This window comes from Myotis myotis, unplaced genomic scaffold (genome assembly GCF_014108235.1).
Source record: "Myotis myotis isolate mMyoMyo1 unplaced genomic scaffold, mMyoMyo1.p scaffold_m19_p_8, whole genome shotgun sequence".
NCBI lineage: Eukaryota > Metazoa > Chordata > Mammalia > Chiroptera > Vespertilionidae > Myotis > Myotis myotis.
In genome coordinates this window covers 61,398,811-61,414,873 of record NW_023416390.1, presented here as the reverse complement: position 1 = coordinate 61,414,873, position 16,063 = coordinate 61,398,811, and the positions used below count along the sequence as shown (strand labels likewise).

General features: G+C 42.8%; 1 protein-coding gene across 8 annotated transcripts in view; it reads left to right on the top strand.

Annotated features, from left to right (window-relative positions):
- The window catches only part of FMNL2 (formin like 2), a 318,758-nt gene that overhangs the window by 258,787 nt on the left and 43,908 nt on the right, over window positions 1-16,063 (top strand). The gene's annotated exons all lie outside the window — the stretch shown is intronic.

The following is a 16,063-nucleotide window of genomic DNA, read 5'->3' as shown; positions in this document are numbered from 1 at the left end:
GTGCATGGCCCTCTTGGCAGCATCCATTGTTATTTTCGCCTCTTGCTAGAAGGCTTCCTCAGAAAGCTGATGTGGTTTAGCTACTGGGCATCTGAAAGCACTTGTGCTTCACATTATTAAGTTGATTTAAGAAAGCCTGTCAGGTTTTATTTACAGTGGACCCAATTGGGCAGGAAGGAGAGCAGACATTTTGGTGCCCTTCCAGCATCCTTCTGAGTTTAATCCCAGCTAATCTAACCTCTTGAATATTTGTGGGTGTAGCGTTATAAATCCAGCACAAGACCAGCCGGGTAATTCCTTCAGTGGTAAAATTTTCAACATGGAGGGAAGTGTCCTTTTTTTTCCCCCCCAGTCTCTCATTGAACTATGAGCAATGTATTCTCTCAATCTCAAACTAGGGAGCTACTGTCCTAGAGCATGTGTATATTTCACTGTATCAGGCCAGAATTAGATTAAATTAATTCACTGAGGCTCTTCACTAGCCAGTCCGTCTTCCTAGGATCAGGAAGCAAAGTCACAGTAATGATTTTTTGGACTGTTTATTAACTATTGTTGTTATTGCTTGTGCATAATAAATCACCCCAAACTTAGTTTTATTAGGCTCCTAGATTCTGTGGGTCAGGAAGTCAGGCGGGGCATGGCAGGGATGATTGTCCTGGCAGGTCTGATCGTCTGGAGGCAGGAATTCATTTGAAAGTGGCTTCACTCATCTGTCTAGTTTCTGGGCTGTGATGACTCAAAGGCTGAACTCAGTGGTGGATGGAGCCTGTCAGCCACGATGTCTCCACGTAGAACTCCACGTGGCTGCAGCTTCTCATAGATCACAGCTGGCTTCCCGGAAGGAGTGAACAGGGAAGCGCATCCGGAGAGCAGGCATTTAAAGGGACAGAAGTTGAAATATCTTCTGCATCAGTCTCAGGAGACGTCCGTGTCACTTCTGCTGCAATCTGTTGCTTACAAGTGAATCACTAAGGTGAACCCAGATGCAAAGGGAAGGTAATGACCTCACTTCTTATGGTGGAGTGTGAGGGCCACAGTGCAGAAGAACATGGGTGGGAGAGACTGCTGTGGTTATTTTTTGGAAAAAACAATTCACCTCAATAACTTTTAAGAACATTTTATTTATTGATTTCAAAGAAGGAGCGGGAGAGGGGGAGGAAAGATAGAGAAATATCTGTTTCGTGTTCCACTTACTTATGCATTCATTGGTTGATTCTTGTATGTTCCTTGACCGGGGATCGAACCTGCAACATTGGCGTATCAGGACGATGCCCCAACCCAGTGGTTCTCAACCTTCTGGCCCTTTAAATACAATTCCTCATGTTGTGACCCAACCATAAAATTATTTTCGTTGCTACTTCATAACTGTAATGTTGCTACTGTTATGAATCGTAATGTAAATATCTGATATGCAGGATGGTCTTAGGCGACCCCTGTGAAAGGGTTGTTCTACCCCCAAGGGGTCGCAACCCACAGGTTGAGAACTGCTGCTAACCAAATGAGCTTCCCAGCCAGGGCACCTCAATAACTTTTTGAGAAACACTAATATATCTCTAGTTGGTCCTCTTCTGTTGTCTCTCTCTTCTTCACTTAACCCAATACTTGGCTTTATACTAGTAAACTTTTTCATTAGTGGTAAAAAGGCTACTCCTTCCTTCAAGCCAGTGTCCTACGGGCTGACTATTTTAACAGCTTTTCCAGAGGAGAAAGGAGCTGTTTACATAGGATTTCTGAGCCCCTGGTAATGAACTAGTTATTTCTTTGGCATCTGTGTCTTTATCGTCTAGTAAGGAAGTGGAGGCTGCTGATCATTAAGGGATGAGTCATGCTCACTTACTGGAAACATTTTTATGAGCATTGCATGCCCCTGTGTGTCTGAAACACTGATAAACACTGGAAAGAAGAAAAATGAGTAAGACATAGGCCCTACCTTTAAGAAAGAGCATCCCAGTCTAGTTAAGGAAATGTAAATATTTTACCTGTTATAGTACTAGGCCAGGGGTGGGCAAACTTTTTGACTCGAGGGCCACAATGGGTTCTTAAACTGGACCGGAGGGCCGGAACAAAAGCATGGATGGAGTGTTTGTGTAAACTAATATAAATTCAAAGTAAACATCATTATATAAAAGGGTACGGTCTTTTTTTTTTTTTTTTTTTTAGTTTTATTCATTTCAAACGGGCCGGATCCGGCCCGCGGGCCGTAGTTTGCCCATGGCTGTACTAGGCTCTATAATGATAAATGCCAGTGCTTTGCAAGGAGGAGGAATAGCTAACTAAGAGGAAGTAGAGGAAGGAGGGCAGATGGGATAGGAGCTCTCAAAGGACGTTTTCTATTGGCATGTGTGCCGGAGCCAAGTTTAGGATGGAGAAGGTATGTTAGTTCTTAATCATTGCTGTAATAAGTTGCCACAAACTTAGTGGCTTAAAACACTTTTTTTTCATGTCTGCAAAGTAATGTTATTACTTTACACATCTGTTGGTCAGACATATAAAATTAGTCAACAGGGTGACATTCTTCTAGGGAATCCATCTCCTTGCCTTTCAGTTTCTAGAAGGTGCTAGCATTCTTTGGCTTGTGGCCCCTTCTCTGACCCTGATTCTCTGGGCACCTTTCCTTAATAACCATTGAGATTACATTGGGCCCACCTAGATAATCCATGATAACCTCCCCATCTCAGGAGTCTTAATCATATCTGAGAAGTCCCTTTTATATGTAAGGTAAAGATGTCATTTTATACAAAGAAGGTGACAACTTAACCCTTTGAGGTCGTATTAAATTTGGACATGGGTGACGTACTGGTCGGAATTAATTTCCATTGAAAGAGCAGTAATACATAACATGCAAGATTATGAAGGATAAACAAGATTTATTAATTCTTTTTTGGAACTAGATCACTACTAGTAGAATCACTACAAATGTTATCACTTTCTACGTCAGAGTCAGTATTCAAGGTGCCAAAATAAAACTCTTCATCGTTACTTTCAGATTCGCAGTACACTTCTTTCGGTAACTTTCTTTTTGCCATTTTGGAGTATTATTTTGAAATATCTTAACAAGCGAGAATACCTAATTACAGTTAAACGTAATTTGTAAAGCTTTATTTGAAATTCTGCGAAGTATCTCCGAAGCTGGTCGATTTCTTCACTCTCAAGAGGCGACTGACTCGCCACGGTGTTTTGCATGGCGGGTGTGGAACGGCCGTGTGTGTTTATATTGAGTTTCGATATCTCCGATTTGTCGGGGAAATGTTTTGGTTCGTGACAAGGTCGCTTAGACACTTAAGAGCTTTCAGAGAAATTATGAACTGATACATGAATGAATAGAGTTAAGATTCGTACGGTTCCTTGCTGTGGTGGCTGAGAGCAGACATACGACCGGAACGGTAAAAAAGCTTTGGTGGCTGAGAGTAGACAAACGACTTCAAAAGGTTAATAAAGCTTCAAGGACTTTAATTTGCCTTGAATCTTTAGTCTTAAAAAGGTGAGACAGGGCCCTGGCTGATCTTGCTCAGTGGTTAGAGCATTGGCCCATGCACCACAGGGTTGCAAGTTCAATTCCCATTTAAGGGCATGGACCTGGGTTGCAAATTAGATCCCTGGCCCCGGTTTGGGTGCATTGGGGTGCATGTGGGAGGCAACCAATCGATGTATCTCTCTCACATTGATGTTTCTCTCTCTCCCTCCTTCCTTTCCACTCTCTCTGAAAAGCAATGGGAAAAAAATATTCTCGGGTGAAGATTAACATAAATTAATAAATCCTATATAATAAAGGGGTAATATGCAAATTGACCCTGACAGCAGAATGACTGGGAATGACTGGTCACTATGACACACACTGACCACCAGGGGGCAGATGCTCAATGCAGGAGCTCAGCCACAAGTTAGGCTGACGGCTGCCAGCACAGCGGTGGTGGTGGGAGTCTCTCCTGCCTCCTCAGCAGCGCTAAGGATGTCCAACTGCAGCTTAGGCCTGCTCCCTGCTGGCAAGTGGACATCCCCCGCAGGCTCCCGGGCTGCCAGAGGGATGTCTGACTGCCAGCTTAGGCCTGATTCCCCGGGGAGTGGGCCTAAGCCAGCAGGTGAACATCCCCCAAGGGGTCCCAGACTGCGAGAGGGCACAGGCCAGGTTGAGGGTCCCCCCCCCCCCCCGCCCCAAATACACAAATTTTTGTGCACCGGGCCTCTAGTAGATAAATAAATAAAAGGTGAGATAGAAATTTAGGGGCAGATCAGGGGAAAACCTCATTGCATATTCCGAAGTCTTCATGTTGCCATGTAGCCTACAGTTAGCAAAGGGCAGCAGTAGAACATGTGTTTCCCAGTCTTCTCCAAGCATTAGCTGTTTAGGTCAACTCTCTTGGTTGGTAAAGAAATAGCTGTTATATTTTTCTCCAAAAGTCAGTTGGCACTGAGCTCAGCATGAGGTCACTCTGATAGAACAGGGTGTGGTCAGGGTCTGAGATTGGTTTCAGAAGTTTTGCCATTCATACTTCTCATTCCGTGGGCCTCTGCTTTCATTGACAGTCATCTGCTCCCTCAGCTGCTGTATTCATTCACTTCTAACATCCTCAGGACTTTCCTTTGATGGGCCATGGCAGGGGGGGAGGGGAGCTTCAAAATACAAGAAAAAGAAAGAGAAAGTGCAAGAGGACAGTGGTAGGCGGGACAGAGGAGATTGTTGTGGCCACTGGCAAATGTTTGTAGAGATGCTCTGCTTTTCACCCCGACTTTAATCAGACCCTCCATTCTCTCTACAAGCCTGCATGAATTTTTTACAGCAGTGAGCCTAGTTTTCTATTTATTCGTAGCAGCCACTTAAAAAAATAGCACGCAGAGTGTTGCTTGCTTGTTATTTTTACTCATGTAAAAATGCCATTTCTAAATCCTGTGCCCTTTGCCAACTGTAAGGCAGTTGGCATGTGTGCCCTTACTTCATATTTTGGGAAGATAATGAAAGACCTCAAGGAAAAGCAGTGGGTGCTGTGTGTCACTGTAGTACCTCATGGAATCTAAACCGGCTGGCGGAGGTCCCCAGGCATGGAGCCTCCACGTGGGCACTGCTGCCCTGACGGTAAGGTGTTGCTATGGTTGTAAGGTGCATAAGGGTGCTGGGAAGCACTCGCTGTGAGTTGATGAGGGGACTGGAGTTGGAACTCTTAGCTGCGGCATTATCGTCACCAACTCCAATAACGGTTACAATAACGGGAGGTTTTCAGTGGCCGTTCTGGAATTCATGTCTGCAAAGTAATGTTAAAGGTCTATTTTAGGGTCACCTTGGTTTCTTTTTCCTGTATGAACTGCCTCCCTATTCTGTTTCTCCCTCACTGCACCCTGACTTGAATAGTAAGGATCTTTTTAAAAAAGTATCTTGGGACTTAGCACATTGTGAACGGATCACGAGAATTCTCACTACATATTACACAGTGTTTTACAGAGTATTATACTTTAAAAAGATACTAGGTTGGAAGAACATGTAATAAATAATTTCAAAATGCAATGGGTATTTAACTTTAAAGCGTGCCTTTAACATTTATGTAAAACATTTTTTGTACTCATTCAATAGAAACCTATTTGGCCACTGGGGAAAGCTAGCAATAAAACTACTGGTCCGCAATGTGTTAAGTATACTTAAGTATTCCTTTTTTTTTTTTTTTAATTTAAAGTCTCACCCAAGGACATGATTTTATTGATTTTAGAGAGAGAGGAAGGGGGAGAGAGAGAGAAACATCAGTAGGCTGCCTCCGGTACACGCCCTGAACAGGGATTGAACCTGTGACCTGTGCACAGAATGACTCTCCCACCAACCAAGTCACACCAGTCAGGGCTACTTTAGTTTTCTGTATTTATTCAATTTCAAAGTAAAAATAGAAGTCATTGTTTTAAAACGTTAAATAATTCTGGATTATAGGTTATGTTGGTGGTCATCAAGTCCAGTGCTAGGCAGTGGCTAAGCCCCAGGCCCAGGGCTATAGTAACCATCCCATTAGATAAGCCTCTAGGTTCAGATAGAGCTGTTAAAATAGGAAAATGCTTATTTAGATATGTTAACTAGGAAAAGAATAAGATAAATCATATGTATGCCATATATATGTACATATACATATATAATATGTGTGTCTATATTGTAACAGCATAAAGATGTACTTCTGCATAGTAATAGGCCCTCCCTAAATTAGCAAAAGGGTTTGGAGTGGTGGGGTTGCTTCTGTTTTGTGTGTGTGTTTACTTCTGTTGCTTGTAATGTTTGAGGAGTAACATCATGCCTCACACGGCTAAATGTCCCTATTGTGTGGGGTGAGATTTTTCCTTCTAGTCGAGTTTCATATGACTAGCTTTCTCTTCTCTAAAGAAGCTCAGTTGTCTTTGTGTAACATGTCTCCAAAAATAAAGGCCCTGGTCTAAGAATGAAATACTTAGATTTCATTCACAACGGTTCATTTAACTCTGAACCGTTTCTTCAGAGTTAAACAAAACCAAAATTCTTTGGAACTTCTAAGGAGGGATTGGGCAAATGTATTTCTTACCATGGAAAAAGCACTGTTCTAAGATCAGGACAATTTGACAGAAAATAAAAGGTCTGACAAAACTTTTGTCTCACAAAAATTTATATTACCCCGAGAAAGATAGGGCTGGCTTTAATAGATATTTAATTAAGGATCAAATGTCTGATATGTTAACAACAAGAAGACAGTAATTCAAAACTATAAGAATTATGCTTATATTTTATTTTTATTCTCTATTATAATTTAAACTAAAGTTTTAGGTGTTACTGCCAGTGACTATGCTTGTTGAGCTTGATTTCCTATGTGAGTCAAGTTCAGATTTCATTTGAATTTTAAATACTTGTAAAACATAAGCACATTTTTATTTATTCAGGTTTCATAGCCAATACATAAGGGTTTTGCTTAGTTGGTTTATTTTAAACTAGAAAATAGTCATCTTCAGAAAGAAAACAGGAGCAAAGCTCATGAATCTATTTTATTTTTTATTTTGTTTTGTTTTATTTTATTTTATTTTAGGTTGTAAGAATTAGCCAGTAACTTTATTATGTCATGTATACAAAATAGGCTTATACATTTATAGACACAGTAAGGCCATTGTTATTGTTTGCTGAGTGTCAACAGGGTAGTGTATGTTACTTTAATTCTGAGATCTACCCTCAGAATAAGGAAAGAGATTCAGAGTAAATAGGCCTACTGACACATTAGTAAATGGCAACCTTGTGATTTTTACACAGATCCATTTAACTCCAAGGCTCATAGTCAACCTTATATAACATGTTATCTATCACATACCAAACACTTTTTACACCTGTTCATACACACCCTCAATTTTCTACCAAAAAGCAGACCAATTGGAATAGTTATGGATTGGGTGGATTATTGGGGTGTTTGAAGTTATTAGTAAAATTCAGAACAAACCTGCACTGTTTGTTAAGGCCCAGAGAGAGAGGATAGGTCTTGAACAGAATTATAAAGGAAGGAAGAGACTTAACTTGGTTGGCAGAGGGAATTCTGGGAACAGAAGAAGAGACTGGCATGAAATCTGTCTTGGAGCAGCATAAGCCAGAATAAACGTGCTGGTTGACAAGAAAAAACATCTGCCTGGGACCCTTGTTATGAAGTAAAACTCAGCATGATGAAGCTGCTGAGAAAGTAATAGTGAGAGATTTGAAACTTGTGATAAAACAAAATCTCAACTGGAAGACTGATAAAAGTAGGAGGGAAAAGAAAAAGGAAAAGAGAGCAACTAACAATAATAAAGTACTTAACAGTTTATAAAGTGCCTTTATATCTATTCCATTTGATTCTATGGAAATCTAAGAAGGATATTTTATGTAATTATAAGTTTCTGCTTTGCATAAAATACTTTATTATTTATTTACATATATTTTTTATTCTTTTTTATTTTTTTGCATAAAATACTTGAAGGAAATGCAGGAGTTTAGAAAATAGCTATTTCAGGTGGTAAGTGACTGGGGCCTGGACCAAGTTTGTGGCCATGACAATGGATACGAAAATTGAAGAAAAGTCAGTGAGAGACGGGATGAATATGGGGACGGACATAAAAGGAGAATAAGAATCTAGTCAAATCCTATACATTTAATTACAAAGAAAGTAGCACAACCATGAACAAATATGATCTGGGAAATTTTTTTCAGTTGAAGAAAATAAGCTTTTTTAAAAAATTAAATTTATATTTTTCAGTGGTGATAGAGTGCCCGACATCAGATTCTTAGTTCTGAAGACCATGAAGAGAGAACAGGCTTACACGAGGTGATTAGGGAACGTGTGTGTGTGTGTGTGTGTGTGTGTGTGTGTGTGTGTGTGTGTGAGATCCAAGTAGAAAAGGGGATTGTCACTAAGGAGGGGAACTCACAGGGGCACCCATCTGAAGAATAAGGAGCTAGGCTAGTATGGGTGAGGAGGATGCTCGGAAGAGACCAGCACACAACACAAAGAATAGTCCAGAGGATGAGAGGGTACCAGGAGGGTCTGGTATCTTATGGTGCAAGTTCCTGCATTAGGTGACAAGCTAGTCAGATGGTCTCTCTATCCCTTTCAAGTCTACAGTTTTATGTTTCTGCATAAAATTCTGTCTACACATGCCTCGGTGAATGCTATGTATTATGCATATATGTTCAAATAGTTCCATCTGAAAGGGTTTTAGTGTTTCTTTGACTGCAGGTATAAAAACCTAGATATTGAAATGATAGGTACTAAAATTTACAAACAAGGACAAAAAGGAATGGGTCCAAGGCCAGCTGGTAGAATAGTAACAAGTTTAAAATAAAAATAGGTCGCTGTGATTTTTAGTCTCCGTGGTGACTTCCGTTCCCGGTTCCCTTTATAACCATTCATTTTTAAAAACCTGCACTGTGTCAAGGGAGCCTGCTGCTTCCTCAGCCAGAAAGTGAGCTGGCTGTGCTGGGCACACGGTCGGTACCTGCCACCAGGAAGGCCTGTGCGTGGAAGTGTCTCGGGCTTGTGCAGTGTTTGAAAGGCTGAGCTATGGAGTCATTATTCAGGTCATTCAGTTCCCAGCTCCTCCATCATACTCCAGCCCCAGACTCTGTTCTGCTCACTGTTCAGTGCCATTCTTTATTGCTTTCACCGCAGTGGTGCGTGTGGCCCCGGCCCAGGTCTTTCATTCTCTGTGTCAATCTGCCAAGGCTATATAGTCATACTTAGATTTCATTCACAACAATTGACTGAAATACTCAGTAGAGGAAAATGGCTCCGCAGTTCCCCAATTATGGTCTCACCATCACTGTCAGTCACCCCTCCTCCTACAGCTGAGCCCCAACGGGACTTTCCCCCTCAGCTCTGCGTCACTGGAGACTGGAAATGGCCAATCGTGGTAACATGAGCTATGGCTCTGGTTTGTGGCAGCAGTTTGGTTTGGGCTGTGGAAAATGAGGGCTCCTTTCCCAACAGTAAATGAACCAGCCACACATGTGGTATCCCACATTTACTGGTCCACCGCTAAGGACAACACTGAATTTTCCATGTTGAAGCATTTTCCAGGAATAGGGGTAGTAAGCCTAGGAGATAGTGTAGTCTATGTGGTAGGCAAGGACACGTTTAGTCCTTTGGAAAAAGATGATGATCTTTGTGTTGTTTGCATATTTGTTCTCAGTTGCTTGATAGTATAAAGTGTCAGACGTTCCAGGATGTGTCTGTTGACCTGGGTGAATTCACTGAGTCTGATTCTCCCTGAACTCTGGGGCACACATATCCTGTGGACCACATGGGAAAGAACTGTGTCTGCTTGGAATCTAATGTTCACTTGGCTTTAGGAAAAGAATGTCTAGCCTTGTAATGAGCATCCCTGGGACAGAGGTGGGCACATCCCTGGCCTTGTTAGACACGAGAGGGGAAGGGGAGGGTCTTTTTTTCTACCTTAATTGATGGGGGGGCTCCTTTCTACATAGGGAAACCTGATCTGTCTCTGAATGGTGTGACTTAATCTCCGTGGAGAGATAGCAGATGTGGTTGGTCTTTATATGATGAGGTTGACTCCCCAACATCTTGCGAGAAATTTTACTACTTCAAATTTTGCTTCTTCAACTTTTGTATTCTAAGACTTTATCATCTTTGTAGAATAATGAGGTGATTCTGTAATCTAGTAGTTCTCAAACCTTTGGCCCCAGGACCCCTTTTTACACTCTTAAAAATTGCCAAAGACTCCCCTCCCCCAAAAGTTTTTGTTATGTAGGTTAAGTATTGGTATTTACCATATTAGAAATTAAATAAAATTTTGATAAACCTACTTACTTCATTAAATATAACATAATAAATGTCATTGTTAACTGTTTCTATAGAAATTACCTATTTTCTAAAACCGAAAGTAAAATAATCAGGGAGAAGAGTGGCTTAGTCATCTTCAGCTGCCATAACGAATTACCATACACTGGATGGCTTGCATAATGGAAACTTGTCTTCTCTCGGTTAAGGAGGCTGATGGTTGGGTTCTCCTCCTGGCTTTCCGATGGCCGCCTCTCACTGTGTGCTCAGACGGCCTTTCCTCTGCATGTGTGTGTAGACAGAGATCCCTCTTTTTCTTCTCAAAAGGCCACCAATCCCATTGGTTAAGAACCCAAACCGATGGCCTCACTTAGCTTTACTTACCTCCTATTTCCAAATACAGTTGAATTGAGGGTTAGGGCTTTCACATGAATTTTGTGGAGACACAATTCAATCCATAAGAGTAGCACATGCTATATTTTTGTACATCTTTTAAAGTCTACATTAATAAAAGAGAGCTGCATGCTCATATCTGCTTCTGCATTTAGTCCCTTGTGTTGCTTTGGTTGAAATAGTTGAAAGTCCAGCTCCACACAAGTATGCAGATGGAAAGGAAGTATTTGAACAGCATTTTCAAGTAATAGAGGGTGTTTTTGATACTATACTATACAAACACAGGACAGGTAGTAGTTTCTTAAAGATTAGTTGCAAAGTGGAATCCGAAACCATATTAATGAACTTCTTGTATTCTGTTATATTAGAGGCCCAGTGCACAGATTCGTGGAGTCCCTTAGCATGGCCTGTGGGGATCAGGCCGAAACCGCCAGTACAACGCCACTTGCCGCTCCCACTCATCCTGGTCCTGGGCGCCTGCCGCGGGCTCGCCAGCCATGAGCCCTGTGTCTGGTGCCCGTTGGTCAGCTGAGCAGTGTTCCCGCTGTGGGAGGGCACTGACCACCAGGGGGCAGCTCCTGTGTTGAGCGTCTGCCCCTTGGTGGTCAGTGCACGTCATAGCTACTGGTCGACCAGTCGTTCGGTTGTTTGGTCACTTAGGCTTTCATATATATAGATTTACTTGTCTGTCTTGCATCTTGAACAAATGTATAATCTTACAACAACATGCAATGATCACTTGAAAAATACTGATTCACCAAATTATCCAGATATTCTAAATATTGACATATTTCATAATGCAACACTTTAAAAAAATCACATTCATTGTTACCACCAATCTCATCAGAATAATCTTTAAATATAGGCAAGCTGTGAAGCTCAGGGTAGATACAAGTTTTCAAAAATTCTCATTTTTGCTTGAAAGCTCAGTTTTTGGAAACAAATACAGTGGGGCCTTGACTTACGAGTGTCCTGACTAAAGAGTTTTTCGAGATATGAGCCGTCTCTCGGCCCATTTTTTGCTTTGAGTTGCAAGCTAAAATTTGGGTTACGAGCCAGCTTCAGATACCCCACCACTAGTTGGCACAGCGAACGTCACAGTGAATGCCACAACATTAGCCCAGCATCACGTGTCTCACTCGTTCACTTTTTGATTTGACATACAAGTAATTTGAGTTACGAGCTCCGTCACGGAATGAATTGAACTCGTAAGTCAAGGCCCCATTGTATTGTCAATAGTGTTTCCTTAAAGTAAAAGGCTCATTTCATTAATTTTCAAGAAAATAACTGCCCAATAAATATATCTGAATAACTGTAATTTGCCGGTCATTCTTTTAAATAGTACCAACTCTTCTTACAACTAGAATAATCACAGACATTCTTGTCCTCATGACAGCCTATATTAATTAATATGCAGAAAAAGTTCTTTATGCAGGCTTCCCATTTCAGTGTATAGAATATTAGTAGAATGTAACCAAAGGCTCAGATTAAATAAAATTAAACTTTTTAGTGCATCACCAAAGGCTTTCTTGAGTGAGTCTGGCTTTTTTTTTTTTTTTTTTAACAGAAAGTGCATGGCTCTGATGAATACAGTGACTGCTGGTGTAGTTTGGGGTCACTGCCTTGATCATGCTGAGGCACCCACCATTGCATCTGCACCACCACTGCACATATCTGCTCTGTGAAAAGGGCTGGCAGCATCTAAGTATCATTATAAACATAGTTTTGAGCTCACAGATTCTGTACAAGGGCCTCAGGGGCCCTGTGTTCAAGGACCACACTTCAGCACTGTCTGCTGTCATCTGGGGCTGGAGGTGTGGCGGCAGGTAGCTAAGAACAAGGCCCTCCTGATTAGACTCAGCGTTGGAGCAGAGCACAGGAAAAAGCAGAGGAGAGAACAGGGGACAAACTTTAGGCATTTGCCTGTTTGTGGGCTAGGAACTTTGATCTCACAAACAAAGAGTCCTTGTCCTCAAGGGCTCAGAATTCATAGCACATCTTTGTTCAATTTAAATTGATTTGTTGTGATTCAGGCATGAGGCGAGCTTGGGTTGACATCTGTTCCCTGAGCAGGTCCCAAGTTCTGTTGGCGAAAGTGCCACAGGCGATAAACAGCTCCTACTATTGCTGTGGTTTAGTGAACGTGTGATGACCACTAGAAATATGTCTTTGTGTCCCGTCTCTTGCCTTGCTTGACCAGATTGGGTATGTTCAAGGGATGAAGCCCTGGGGAGAAATAAAGGGCAGTGATAGGCCTTCTACTTTTGAGGGGTCTGACTGGTAAGTTGTCCCAGAGATGCCTAAAGGCTTTTGTGGTTTATTTCTCTGGCAGCTATTTAAATACCAGCCTCTCCTGAAGAATTAGAAAGTACTTTGGTTTTCTTGTAGGAATAGGAGCCTGAAAGAATCTGTATGTGTCCTCACTGATGACCAAGAGATGTGAGTCTTGCATTTGAAATCAGAAAGATTAAAGTCATGTATTAGGCATATGCCAAGGTTGTGGGTTTCGTCCCTGGTCAGGGCACATACAGGGATGAATACATAAATAAGCGGAACAACAAATTGATGCGTCTCTCCCCCCGCCCCCTCTTCTTTTCTCCCTTTGTCTCCCTCTAAAAATCAGTAAAAATTTTAAAAAATAAAGTCATATATTAGGAATACTTCTGAAAGATGTCATTTATGAAGAATGATTGGAGCTGTACACTCTAGAATTTAATGAAGGCCATCTTTTTTTAGGGGAGTGATAAAACTGCGTTTCTCGATTAAGGTGTGGTGTGTCAACAAGTCATCCTCTAGGGATTTCACCAGCCCTTTGCGTCTACATCAGGATTCCTTATTCAGTACAGCAAAATATGTGCATGGAAAGTAAAACAGTCATCTGGATGCTTCATGTGCCTGGTGCCAAACATCTGGATATTTGAAAACATCTGGAATAGTGACTGGTGTTTTCAAAGGGGTGTTTAGCATTATCTGGATGAAACCTTTGGCTCATCTTCAGATAACCAGTCCAAGATTGATAGGAATACCTTATTATTTATGAGGAAGGAGGGCTTGGATTATAGATTGTAGAATGCATTCAGTTGTGTAGTTTTCATGAGTCTTCATTTCAGGGGAGCGAGTTCGGGGTGTTCCACTTCAGAATGCTTCAGTTTGATGGATATTTCCGCCTTCACTTCCCAGGGAGGAGGGAGAGCCAGCAGCAGGTTGGCTCTGTCACGGCAGCCCTTTGGTGTCATTGTCTGAAGTGGGTGGTCACCTCTCGGGAAAGCATTAATAGGCCCCCAGCCGCTACAGAGCCCCTCAGAAAGTGGTTTCTGGCGGGCCATCAGGCATCAGAGCCCTGACTCTGGTGCTCTCAGGAGAAGGTGAAAGGTGCTTTCACCCAGGCCTATGAAATAGCTGTTTACTTCACGCGGCCCTGAAAGGAAAACAGAACTTTCATTCCCAGCAGCCCCCGAGAAAGGCAGTCTAATCAGTCATAATGGGCTTGCCTCTACCCCAGCCTTCATGCAGGGAGCCCTGCGGATCACAGGGGCCTATTGTGAGAAGAGAAAAAGGAGGCATTGAGGCAGGCGCCAGGCAACAGGGCAAGAAGGAAACACTTAAGCAAGGGGCCTTTAATTTTTATATAACTGCCCAGGAGCATATTTTATAGTCTCCTCATGAGAGTCGGGCCTCATGCTGGCTGCAGACTCTGTGTGGTGTCCTGGGAGCTGATGCTGGGGGAAGCCAAAGACAGTCCCTGACCTTGAGGGGAGTGGAGAAGTGGCCGAAGGCCGGCAGTCTGTCCTTCATTCAGCATCTGGCTAGCACGATAGCACCGTTTATTACCAGGATTTCGTAAAACCATCTTTTCTCCGCTGGTAGCCTGCAGGGAAGGCACCCCCTAACCTCTGCCCACTTTCAGAGATGCTTTAAACAGCCACCCCTTTGGCGTCCAGGGCCCAGATTTATTTAAATGCTTTGGGGGACAGTGTTCAGAGATGTCTTTCTCAGATGGTGGAGAACAGAGTTGACTTGTTTTTTGGCAGAAGCTGTGCTTTTGCTTCTGTCCTGCTTTGAAGTGAAAATGTGTCTTGCTCGTCCTGGGTGTGGCCCCTCTTATCTGCACGGGGCAGGATTTATCTGCTCCGGGGGCACCAGTGAGCTCATGCCCTAGTTAGAGCTCTGGCCCTTATGTGGGGTGCTCAGGGCCCGCGTAGCCGAGTGCACCTCTCTAAATTTGGTTTGTGTAGAGCTTCCAGGCCGGTCATTTAGGGAATATTATGTTGTATTGCCAGGCCTAGATTAGAAGCTTAGAGCTTCAAGATATAGAGTGAGAGGATTCCCCACCACCACCACCCCAATTTTCATTAGCAATGGAAACCTTCAATGAAACTCTTTTTCCAAAAGAAATCTTACCAGGAAGCTTATGTAACCAAACAGAGCTGGATACGTGAGGATAGAACTTCCGAGAACCATTTTCATTTGTGCTTTTTCTCTCCCGGCCAAGCCCCCATTCTTGGAGTTTCCAAAGTATTCTTCTATGACCCTAATGGCTTCCTAGAACAGGCCATGAAAACCAAGGGTGTGATCTCAGGCTCTCAGATTCGTGGATGTGAAACCCAAAATCCAGGGAGTTCCCCTGAGTTAACCCAGATCAGTGGTTGGCAAACTGGCTCCTTGAGTGTGGCTCTTCCACAAAAGACCACGTGCGGGCACGCATGTACAGTGCGATTGAAACTTCGTGGCCCATGCCACGGGGCCAAAGAGCCGCATGTGGCTCGCGAGCCGCAGTTTGCAGACCACTGCCCCAGATCACTGTGGGGCAGTGGCAGAGCCATGACTTATAACCCAGGTTTCATGGTCCCCTGTTTAATACTCTATGTAGTTCCATTTCTGCCCTCATCTCCCCTCACCCCATAATGTTAGAGCTTCAAGTGCAAAGAGGCCCAGCTGTATTAGGACCCCACAGGGCTTGGGGCACGGGTGGCTGTGTCAGCCAACTGAGGTCTGCTCCAGCGTCCCGGCCTGAACATTGTCACTTACACCAGGAGTCGGGAACCTTTTTTCTGCCCAGGGCCATTTGGATATTTATAACATCATTCTTGGACCATATAAAATAATCAACTTAAAAATCAGCCTGCTCTATTTGGTCAAACGTTTAATTAACTCACCCCTAATGCCTTGGCAGGGCCAGACCAAATGATTTGTGGGCCTTATACGGGCTGAGGGCTGGACGTTCCCCTGCGTTACACAGTGCTCATCAGGCAGGATGGGTGAACTCATTCTCATGAGTTCTATGAATGATTTATGAATGAAGAATTAAGTTCAGAGCAGTAGACATATTTTTACAGTAGAGTATCTGCTTCTCCAGGGCTTCTTTTATTTTTCTGCTGGTTGACTTCATTTCTGGTAGCCCTGGCTAGAGCAGAAGTCTAACT